The sequence below is a fragment of the Piliocolobus tephrosceles genome, chromosome 1 (genome assembly GCF_002776525.5).
Source record: "Piliocolobus tephrosceles isolate RC106 chromosome 1, ASM277652v3, whole genome shotgun sequence".
Classification (NCBI taxonomy): domain Eukaryota; kingdom Metazoa; phylum Chordata; class Mammalia; order Primates; family Cercopithecidae; genus Piliocolobus; species Piliocolobus tephrosceles.
In genome coordinates this window covers 58,364,293-58,376,157 of record NC_045434.1, presented here as the reverse complement: position 1 = coordinate 58,376,157, position 11,865 = coordinate 58,364,293, and the positions used below count along the sequence as shown (strand labels likewise).

Genomic DNA, 11,865 nt, shown 5'->3' with positions numbered 1-11,865 from the left:
TTTTTTTTTTTTTTTTTTTTTTTTTTTTTTGGTAGAGACAGGGTCTCAGTATGTTGCCCGGGCTGCTCTCAAACTCCTGGGCTCAACTGATCCTCTGGCCTCGGCCTCCCATAATGTTGAGATTACAGGTATGAGCCACCGCATCTGGCCATGTCTGCTGTTTTCAAAGGAAAGCAAGGAGATCAGCATGGCTGGAAGGAAAGGAAGGGAGAGGACAGTGGCAGCGGATGTGGTCAGAGAGAAAATGTGAGGCCTGTGCAGAGAGGGCTTTTTAGGTCATTACAAGGGCTTGGCCTTTTATTCCCAGTGAGATGGGAGCCTTGGCAGGATGGGAGCAGAGAGTGATATGACCTGGCTTCCCTCTTGAAAAGGCCACTTTGGCTGCTGTGTGGGGAGCAAATTGCTGGGCTCAAGGGCAGAAGCAGTTGCAGTCACCCAAGTGAGAGATGATGGTGGCTTGGAACTGGGTGGTGACTGTGGTGGCAGTGAGAAGTGGTCAGGCTCTGGATATATTTTGAAGCTGTTAGAATTTGCTATTGGCCAAATGTGGGTGTGTGGGAAAGAGAGGAACCAAGCATGTCCCGCCTAGGATTTAGGCCTGGACAACTCTAAGATTGGAGTTGCCATCAAGATGGGAAGGCTTCAGGAGGAGCTGGTTTTGGAGGTAGAATTAGAGTCCTCTCTTCTGCCTGGCCCCTCTTGAGGCCAAATCCACCTCCTCTAAGCCGCCTTCCCTGACTCTCCCCACGCAGTTCACTGCAGCCACTTTAATCGTTTCCTAATGTTCAGGGCTGTCATTCGTCATTCACCCATTGGTGTTTTCCAAGGATCCATCTTTGATTGAACTTTTTCTCAAAACCCATCCCAGCTCTGCGCACACAGTGGGCTCTCAAAAACATTCGGTGAATGATGATTGATTCAATGAATGAATGCGTGACTCAGAACAGATGTGTAGGGAATTGTAAACAGCAGTGACCTCTTAATATCCCGTGGCAAGACACAGTGCAGCTGGTGTGTGGAATGGAAGCCAAGCTTCTGGGATGGTGGCCCAGCAGCATCTTTTCTCCCTTCCCTGAAGCCCTGGGCCAGAGTGAGGCCAGTGGACCCTTGCCTTGCTCCTTTGAAGGAAGCTCCGGTTCTTCAGAGGAATGACCTTGGGGCATTCAGGGATGAGACCCTCTTCTGCCCCTAAATCTCTGCTCTGCCCAGAGGCATGGGAAGAGTTTCACCACACCTCTGCGAGGCAGGGGGAAAAGTGGGCAAGGTGTCCTCACAGCCCAGGCAGTAATCCCAGCTGGGACTTCAGCCCCATCCCCCACTCCCACTTGCTGAACAAAAGAGGAGACACTAGATACAGTGGTCCAATATGGCTGCTCTGGGTGGCTCACACCTCCAGGGCCTCATCCAGGAAGCCTTCCTAGATTGGTCCATTAGCCCAGCCACTGCCTTTGCTTCGCCAGGGCATTGGTAGTTGAGATATTTCTGTGGACACTGCAGGTCCCCGGCTCACCCTCTCTGGCCCCAGAAGACTCCCTGAGCTCAGTGTGGTTGGGGATTTTTCCTCTGGGCTACAGATCAGGTGTGTGGGCTCCAGACAGAGATTTATTGTCTTCCTGTCTATTGGGGAAAACGAGGCAGAGAAATCTAGAGGCTGGGAGTAGAGCCAGAGGTCATGGGCCTCAGTCTGCCCTCTGGCTCAACTGTCTCGGGGGAGCTTCCAGAAGGGTGGAAATGCCGAGAAATTCTAAGCTGCAACTCACATTCCTTGGAGCTCACAGCTGCCTGGACACAAATTCCTACGCCAACAGGGCACGGGTAGAGCAGGGATGAGCCTGCCCGTCGTGTGAAAGGACTGGGGCAGAAATGAGGTCCCTTAGAAGGAAAACAAGTCACCTCTAGTCACACAAGTAAACAAGACCAGAGCCTGAAGCCCATGTCCCCAGCTGGAGGCTGGGGCTCCCCAAGCTGGGACGGGGACAGGGCGTAGGCCCTCCTTTCAGAGGCAGGGCTCGGGGCTGTGTAGCCCTGGAGAGAGTGGAAACTGGTTGAAGGCTCCTGGGAGGGCCTGTTCCAGACCTGGGAGGGAAGGATAGGAGCTGGAATCCAAAAAACTGGCCCCTCCTTCAGTCAAGGGTTTGTCAGCTAGAAAGTCAGGGGCTAGGGAGGTCTGACTCAGGGCTGGGCTGTTGTTTCTCCCAAGTGTTCCGGCCCCCAGGCTAGAACACGGGACTTGTATTTCTCGTGACTGGTTTCTCAGCAGAGGAGCCCTGGCAGTGCACAATAAGGCATGGGGTTTCTCCTTCCTGTCCTTGGGGAGTGGGGTCTAGATCTCCAAGCATTGAGACCTCCCTTCTTTTAAAGCCAGAACTCCACGATCTCCTGCAGAGAATCATCTCTCTGACCTGATGACCTAAATGGCCTCCCAGGGAAGGACAGTCTCCCGGCCTCTGCTATCTGGCTGCCTTAGAGGCCAGTGCTGGCCAACACGCAGTACTCAAGCCCTTCCCCACTCTGGCTTCAGCTGCTGGTAAACTTGCCCTCTAATGCTTTCCTCTAAATGCCCCTGGTCCAGGTCTGACCCCACCCCTGCACCTTTGCTTTGCTCTGCCCTTTTCCTGAATGCCTTCTGTTATATGAATTCAAATCCAATTCTCCCTTCAAGGCCCAGCTTCAGAGCCACCTCCTCCAGGAGGCCTTCTCAGACTACCCCATCGCACACTGCTCTGCCTTTCCTACCCACTGATTATAGTCAGGGGCCGTGTACCCGCATTCTGCCTACTTATATTTCAGGGAGATATCCTCTCCTGCCAGCGGAATTGTAAGTGCCCTACATAGGTTAGTTAGTAAGGGCTCACTGATGCTTGCTGAACTGAAGGACAGGAGAGCATACAGTTACTAAGCACCTCCTATTGCCAGGGACCCTCTTAGACATGTAATGTTCATCATTTCATAAAAGCCTTTGAAGCAGGGGCTATCATTATCTTCATTTTACAGAGAAATACACTTGCCCAAGACCACACAGCAGGCTGCTGGTGGAATCAGAAACTGAATAAAGGTCTGTGTGTGTTCCACATCTTCCCATAACTTCATGCTATTACCATGTAGCTATTTCTAGAGACTTGCTTAATATAATAACTGCATGTGATTCCAAGACATATAGAACCCAACAGCAGGAAAGTCTTGGATCCTGGCAGAGAAAGGGGGACTGGGCATTAGAAGGGGGAGTGAAGAATGGGAAGGAGGGCCCTGACTCTCCTGCCTATCCTGCTGAGGAGCTCCTGTAACCCAGACACCTGCTGCACCTGAAGTCTGCATGGGTCTAGGACTGCAGTCACATTAAGACTGCCCCACAGAATCCTGGGAGTGAGAATGTGGCAGAGGAGAATCTTTCGGACAGAGCTGGTGGTCTGTAGCAACACCAGTTGCTTCATAGCTCAGCCCCATGACCTATGTCCTGAGGTCTTGGTCACTTTCAGTGGACCTGACAGTCCCAATAGGTCAGGATCTTCTGAGGACTTCCCTAATCTCAAGTCTTGGGGGTTCTGGGTTGTCTTCTTGATTTGCTATGTGACCTTAAGAGAATATATACAGCTGGTCATCTAAGAAATTGGGTGGGGGTAGGAGCTAGAGAATCTCTGCTCCCTCTGCTCAGGGGCTTCTAGTAGGGAAAGGCAAAAGAACACCTAATCTAGGGTACTCTGACTGAAACTGTACTCATTTAAAATCAGATCCCTGTGCTCTTCAGGGTAATAAAGAGACCAGGATAAGAAGTCCAGATGTTTCCCACATGTGCTTTTCCTGTATGTTGCCATGGCAACTGTCCCATACACACCACTGGGGTGGATATTGCACACTGGGCCCCAGCAGAGCTCTGCACCACCCAGGTACATCGCCCTAAGACCATGACCCACCCAGATCCGTTGTCATGGCAACTGCAGGCCTGGGAGGGAGAACTCCAGGCAGGCAAAGGAAGGAGAGGGTAGGGTGTGTGCCTGTGGCTGTGCCCATGTGTCGGATGGGGACAAGCAAACTCCTCGTGTCAGCATGTGTCCTTCGGGATGGGCAAATCTAGAGTTGAACTTGACCTGTCCATGAAGAATTGGATGTTTTAAGGTCATTAAATCATAACACTAAGAGGGACCTTGGAGATAATCTTATTCTGCAGTAAATCCTCTTAATTCACTGTTGGCCACACAAACCCAACAATCTGATGAGGAAAAGCACAAGGCCCAAACCTGTGGTGACTTTGTCAACAGTGATGACATCACTACCCTAGAACAGAATTTCTTAATCTATGTTCACAGACTGGATTCCGGGGGTTCACAGTACCAGCCATCAAACATAAGCCAAATACTGTGAATATGTCCATTTATCTGGGGGGATATATTGTAATATCAGCTAAATTCTTAAAGAGGTTCTTGACCCTAAAAAAGTAAAGCCAACTGCAAAAGTAATGAGAAGCTTTTACCCATCTGAGTGTGAACCAGCTGGGACAGATGGTTTAAAGAAACTTGGCCTTCTTACTACCCTAGAGAGAAAGATATTCCCATTTTGTGGCTGCACTCATTTTCTCTGCTGGCATCTCTGTGCTTTATTAGAGTTTTGTTAGGTTTTTGAATAAGGCATTAAACCTAACAGAGGAATGCCGTGGACTCATATTTCAATGAATTTTAATAGAATAATCACTGGCAATTACTTGGAATATGAAAATTGCTCTGCAAATGTTAAGAGTATTCATTGGTGTGATGGGTGGGAGTTCCAACGCCATGATGAGAACGTTGCCTTTCACAGGGCCTGATGTCATCACAAGGGGCTTGCCACCTCTGTGCTCCCTCCTGCCTGCATGCAACCTCAGATTCTTCAGCAGGAAGGATGCAGTGAGCTCATGAGGTCAGCTCTTGCCCCCGGGCTGTGCCAGTGTTTATACGAACCTCAGGCTGCTCTCCTTCCACTTCCACTGGGGCTGAGCTCTCCTCCTGCCAGGAAGTTCTCTTATTTATCTGACCTCAGTCATTCATACTTCAGGGCACTCTCATTTCCTTCTCCTGGAAGGATTTTCTTGAGAGAAGGGACAAGTGAGCATTTCTCTGCTCTCCCCTCCTCCCTGGGCTCATCTGGTCTGGCGTGGATGGCCCCACACTTGCTGACCCTTCATAAGTTCTGACCTTTAATTATCTCTGCTCCCTCTGAAGCCTGGGACTCCCACCACCCAGGAAGGCAGGTTTTTTATTCCTTCCGCCCTTTTCAAGGATGAACATTGTGGCTGGGGTAATTCTCAGCATTTAATCTCTCTGGCTATTGTGTCTGTGTCACCTCACTCTCTTCAACTGCCTCTCCCTGGAGCTCCTTCTGTGTAAGCCTGCCCGCAGCCTTATAGTGGGGAGGGAAGTCTCTCACCAGGGGACCCTAATCCTCTTACAAAGGGGTTTGGGGGGGCATGGGATGGTGTGTTCCAGTTTCTGCCCATTCAGTGGTGCTGCAGGGAGACTTCAGCCTTGGCCGAGACTGGCGTGGAGCCAGCACTTCCCGAGATAAAGCCCCCTCTGCAGGCTCTCTGTCTGCCCTGGGCCTTCCCAGGGAGACCATAGTTCAGAGTTATAAGGAGGGCTGGCCAATCTTTGCCCAGGCATGGGGCAAAGACCTGAGGGGCCAGATCTTCAGAGCTGCACTTGAGGTGAGGCTTACCTGGATTGGCCAGAGAAGTAGGGAGCAGCAGCGGTGGAAGTTTAGCAATTAGTTCCACCTCCCATAGCTGAAATTTGTAACTGCTCCACAGCTCCCTGGATAACAACCTCTGAAGTTGTATGGAGTAGTCTGATCTGGAGAGATTCCTGTCAACCCGGCCACCTCTCCTTAAGTGTCCTTTTTCCCAGAACCTTTCCATGGCTCATAGACACATGGAGAACTAAACAAGGGGTTGGGATTTTCTAGGAGGAGCTGAAGCAGATCACTGCAGGTTGGAGAGTTGAATCTCTAAAAATCTGCTAAGAGGCTGCCAAGTCCAGGACAGACAGGTATTGGATATAGGGAGTAATTCTCTAGGAAAACCACAGGAGAAAGTTTATCACCTTCCTCATCTGTTCAAGCACTCAGGGCGAAGGGGGGGTGGCCCACAGACTGCTGTTGCTTGTAGTCCCAGGAGTGTCATGAGGCTAAAAGCTCTGCTCCTGCTCTTTAGGGTGGGAGACATATTCCAGAGCTGGGGCTTCTCCAGGGCCACTGTGTAGATCATGTACAGCTACACAGGTTGTACAATGCACAGCTCTAGGCTACATCATAAAGCGCCCACAAGTGCAGAAGTCTTCGCCTATTTTGTCCACAAATGTATTCCAAGCTTCTAGAATAGCACCTGGAACACAGTAAGTGCTTTATAAAAAATTGGCAAATGGGCCGGGCATGGTGGCTCACACCTGTAATCCCAGCACTTTGGGAAGCCGAGGCGGGTGGATCATGAGGTCAGGAGATCGAGACCATCCTGGCTAACACGGTGAAACCCCATCTCTACTAAAAATAAAAATTAAAAAAAATTATCCAGGCATGGTGGCGGGCGCCTGTAGTCCCACCTACCCGGGAGGGTTAGGTAGGAGAATGGCATCAACCTAAGAGGCGGAGCTTGCAGTGAGCCGAAATTGTGCCACTGCACTCCAGCTTGGGTGACAGAGCGAGACTCCGTCTCAAAAAAAAAAAAAAAAAAAATTAGCAAATGGATATGAATTTCCTCTGGAGTTGGGCAATGCAGAGGTCCTGGTTTTCTTGGTGCAGCAAGAAACAGGGATGCTGGGTCTTGCCAAGATTTCTTGATTTCTGGAACCACAATCAGGATCTGGAGAGCAAGGGATTTGTACTGTATGTGCACTCATAGTTGCAAAAACCACGTAGAATCACTCACACACCTTTTCGAGTGGGAGGACCTGAGTCCAAGGTAGCCGTGGGGAAAAAAGGATCCAAGCTGACCAGCTTCTGCTATTCTTGCCACTCCACTGAAAAGGCTAACATTGGGTCAAATCCACTGCCTTGGGATAAATCCCCTTCCCAGCCAAATATTGTCTTGAAAAGTCAATCTCCTCCCTCCCCCTGTGCTCCTCTAAAGACACAGCATCCAGACCCCTGCAGTTTCGATTTCAAACCCCTCCAGCAGGTACCTTGGATGACCTCACTTCTCTGGCCTCTTCCTTCATGGCCCCTCCCAGAGCCAGGCTGGTGATCCCACAGCCTCTCCTGGCCTCCCTGGGAGAACTCCCAGACTTGAGTCATCTTCCCTCCAGTGAGGTCATGGAACGTATGGTTAAGAGTATGACCTCTGAAGACCAGCTGCATGGGTTCAAATCCTGGCTAGACCACCTTGGGCAAGCCACTTAACCTATCTATCCCAGTTTCCTCATCTGCAAAGTGAGTGTGGTAATAATATCACTTGCCTCAATAACAAATAACACCAAACACATATTGAGCAGTTCTTATGTACCAGCCATTCTCCTAAGCGCTTTACCAATATCCATGCATTTAATCCTCACAAAACCCTATAAGGAAAGCACCGTTATCATCCCTGATTACAACCAAGGACACGGGGGCACAGAGTGACTAAATAAGTTCCCCAAGGCTGCACAGCTAGCAAGTGAGGAAGCTGTGATGCAAGGCAAGTAGGGAGTTAGATTCCAAACCTCATGCAGTTGTAAGAAGGATTAAAGGTGCTTATGACAATGCCTGCTTCACAGTAAGCCCCGGTAAGTGTCGGCTGCTGCTACTAGTGCTGTTATGACCTCCCGTCCCAGTTCTTGGAAGCCTACCAGGTCCTAGATTGCTGCGTTGTTTATCCAACAGGGTCTCCAGAGACCCTCACACTCCCGAGCCACCTCTGCCCCACAATAGCACCAACCTGCTGAAGCTCTGAGAACACGGCTAATATCATCTGCGCCTGAACTCCTGAACTTGTTCTACTTTCTAGTCAATTGTCTGCATGTCTTCTCTCCACGGATGGCTGGGACATAAGGCTCATCTTGGCCTGGAGGTCCCCAGAGGGTAAAGAACACAGCGGTGTGAACTCAGCATGAAATGACATAGGTTTGGAGTGACAGGGATGCCAGTGGCAGCTTGGGACCTGCTCAGATTGAGGGAGATGTGAGCAGGGACTGTGGCTCACTGATCCCATTTCCTTCCTCATTGCTTGGCAGAGGCTAAGGGAGACTGAGTTGAACTTGGACAGTGTGCGACTGAGTGAGTACAGGGCACATGTACAAACATTGGTGGGCGGCAGATGGGAAGGCAGGGAGTAAGAGAAGAGTGTGGCCTTTTGACAAGCCTGGGATGGAATCCTGGCACAGCCTCCTAGCTGGATGTCCTCAGACAGGTTTTACATAACCTCTCTGAGCCTGACTTTCCTATCCATAACACAGAGTAATAATAACACCTTCAAAGGATTGTATAAGGTATTCACAAAGACTTTACATAAAGCACTTGCCACTATGCCCTGCACATAGTAGGGTGTTCAATAAATGATAGTCATTAGTACCATTTAGTTCTTTTTAGTTTTTAAAGAGTCAGAAAGCAGTTGTCCTGGTTTAGTTCACCTGCTAACTTCCTATGCAGTCCTGAGCAAGTCACTCCTCTTCTCTGAGTCTCTTCTCTCCCCCATTGAAAATGAGGCCAAATTTGCGAGATCTATGAAGCTCGTCAGGGCTTTGACTTCCTATGTTCTTTGATGTAAGTCATTTGTAGTCCAGGAATACTTGGATTTAGCTTGAAACCCCCAGAACAAACTCCTCTCCCATAGAGTAGTTACCATTCCTTGCTCCGGCCCTGGGCATGCTAGCTTTGCAAGTTTCCTTAGAATGAAGACTCTATCCCTGCTCTATTTAAAATCCACAAGGCATGAAAAACTTCACTGTGGCTTAAAGATGGAGCCAACTCAACAAGGGAGAAGAAAGAGGAAGAAAAGCAAAACAGCCCTAGTATAACGCCAAACTCCACACTGCCCCACCCATTCTCTCTATATATCAACCCTCCTGTGAGAAAGAGGCAGGGAGGAGGCTCTGGCTTATTCCCGATGACACATGCTATGATGAGAAAAAGATCCCTTCATTGTGGGTCCACTTAGTGCTCATTCAAACATGCCACAAAGTGGAAGTCATTAAGGAATCTGCATAAGCCTTGGGGCGACCTTTCCCAGTCCTCCTGCACACAGCCTCACACACGTGGGCACGCGATAATGTCAGCCTTGGCTTCTCTTGGCTGTCCAAATTAAGATCTGATGGTGGTCTGTGCACTACCCGGTGCTCACTGCGCCCAAAGGGAGAGTGAGCAGATGGGACCCGTGCTGGGCTATCTCCAACAGAATCAGATGGGCCAGGGAGGGTCGGGGCACATGTACAAACATCGGTGGGCTGGGCACTTCCACACTTGCCCTGGGGCAGAGGCAGAAGGAGCAGCTGCTGGTGGATGGCCTTCAGGACATATGAAGAACATCCCCAATGCCCCAGGTTGGAGGCAAGTCATCATGGGATTCTCCTCCTGCTGTATAAATACTAGAAAGCCTTATTTGGACTCTATGCCCAGAGTCCAGGCAGATTAAGTAAGAAAGTGGTACAAGGCTGAGAAAGCTCTTTGGCATTTTCCTACTCCCCTCAGAGACTCTGCACTCACCCCCCAAACCCATTCAGTGAACTTGGAGGCCAGAGAGGAGCATATTGGGAAAGGAGCAGAGAAAGACTGGTTGGTCTTTCTCAGCTGGTAGAGAAGAAACGGGCTCATAGATGATAAATTTTAGAGCTCTGCAACCACTTACATTGAATTCCTTACTCATTCATTCAAATCATTCCTTCACCAAAATGCTGACCACCAGGCACTGTGCTAGGTGATGGGGGGGCAAGATGAGTTCATGTTCAGGAAGGGAAGATACATGAGCTTCAAAAAAAGCCCCCAAATCCCCAGCCATCTACAAATTGATATGGAAATAACATGATCAATAACCGTGAAATAACTATGCTGGATTCTGTGAATTATATAAATATTTGATGGAGTACTCTCCAAAGCACCCAATTCTCCCATAAAATGGGATAATAAGCTCAGCGCCTTCCTCATGCCATGGGGCCTAGCGAGGGAGGCAGGACCGACTGGCTGCCTTATCAACCCCTATAGGGGCAGGTCACTGGGCACAGCTTCTGGGATCCCAACAAAATCTCTAGATAAGTCTCACTAGAGTGAATCCCTGGGCTGTGAACGTCTTGAAGGCAGGTCAAAGTCTTATTTGTCTTTTACCCCAGTGTCAAGCACAGTGTTCAGCACAAGGCAAACACTCACTGATGGTTTGTAGATTGAATGAAGGAATACATGAATGAATGAGTCATGTCATGCCCCAAGTGACTTTGGGAGTGAGAGGGCAAGGCATAAAATGAAACCCTTCAGTTGCCTCCTCTCTTCCTCTCTTCTCTTCTCTTCTGTTTTCTTCAAGCTCAGAAGAGCACAGCCTCTTCCACAAGGCAGGCAAATCCCAAATCTCTCTCCCCATCCAACCCATCAAAGAGCTTGGTGTATCCTCAGCAGAGATGTGTCACCATGACAACTAGCTAACACCAGAGCAGAGGCAGTGCTGTGAACCCTGCTCCCCTTCCCTAGGAGCCTTGGAGAAAACCAGTGTTTCTCACTTTTCTGGTAAAGCCCTCCTCCAAAGGTTCCCCAGCATTCTGTCCCCCTAGAGGAACCCAACCGTGATCTAGCAGACAGTTTCACATCTAACCAAGGGTGGGTCTTCCAGCTGACAAGCCTGGGGGATTCCTAATGCTAGTCTGAAGCAGACGTTAAAAGTAAAAGTCCTCTCATCAACTCATCGGATAATAATCGTGAACGAGCGCTGGGTTAGGTGCATGGAGATCATTAGGCTCTAACAATGTGGCATCCACATGAGGAAGCCATTACGCTAACAAAACTGCAAATGTAAAAATAGAGCTCCACATAGTTTCCTGGTTACTACATTCTAATTCTGATGACTTTTCAGTGCCAGAGAAATTTGGTTTCCTTTTGTCCCCTGCCATGCCCTGGTTCTCCTGCATGTATACTTATTGTGGGAGGAGATGGCTTGCTTTGCAAATGTCCAGTCCTTAACCCATAACCCTCCTCCACAAGGCTTGTCATGGACGAATGAGTGTTGCTGCTGCTTTTAGGGTTGCAGTGGCTCCAAGATCACTGCTATAGACCAGGCCTAGGAAGGGCTCAAAAGGTTCCGGCTCCCAGGCCAAGAAGGGAAATCCGGTCACCTGCCCAGCAGGGCACAGAGAAGACAGAAGGAGTACACCACCCTGTTCAATGATCTCAGGGTCAGGCTGTGTTCTAAGCCCCAGTTTTGCCCCGCTGGAGCAGGGCACTGAGACAAAGCTGGGAGACAAACCCTCTGGACAATCTCAGGTTTGTGAAAAGGAAATTCATTACTTTGTTAGAGGCAAGCTTCCCTTTGTCTGGGAAAGTAAAAGATTGACCTGGTTCCCTGCAGTGTGCAGCCTCGTGTACCCCGGTGTGAATCATAGCCATCCTCTAGATACTTTTTCAATGTTGTAAGAAAATCAACACACGTTCCTAAGTGCTGCTGAGTTTTGAATCTGACCCACTTAGGGCCTGACCTATGGTACCTAAGACACTCACTCATCCATGCATCATTCATTTATTCAGAGACACTGAGCACCTGAGGATGCATCCGGGACCATCAGTGCCTCTGCCCTTATGGAATATTGCTGTATTTGAGATTTAGGGATCTTCCTGGTGAATCTCACATTCCTGAGGCTCAGGTGATATGTCGTGACTACAGGATGACACGGGGAAGGGGACATGTGTGGGAGTGGCCTGTTAAAAGTGGTTCTGGGAGGGGAAGCATTGTCAGGC

At 49.5% G+C, this 11,865-nt stretch overlaps 1 protein-coding gene across 1 annotated transcript in view; it reads right to left on the bottom strand.

Annotated features, from left to right (window-relative positions):
- NAV1 (neuron navigator 1) overlaps positions 1-11,865 on the bottom strand; it is a 283,320-nt gene that overhangs the window by 180,597 nt on the left and 90,858 nt on the right. The gene's annotated exons all lie outside the window — the stretch shown is intronic.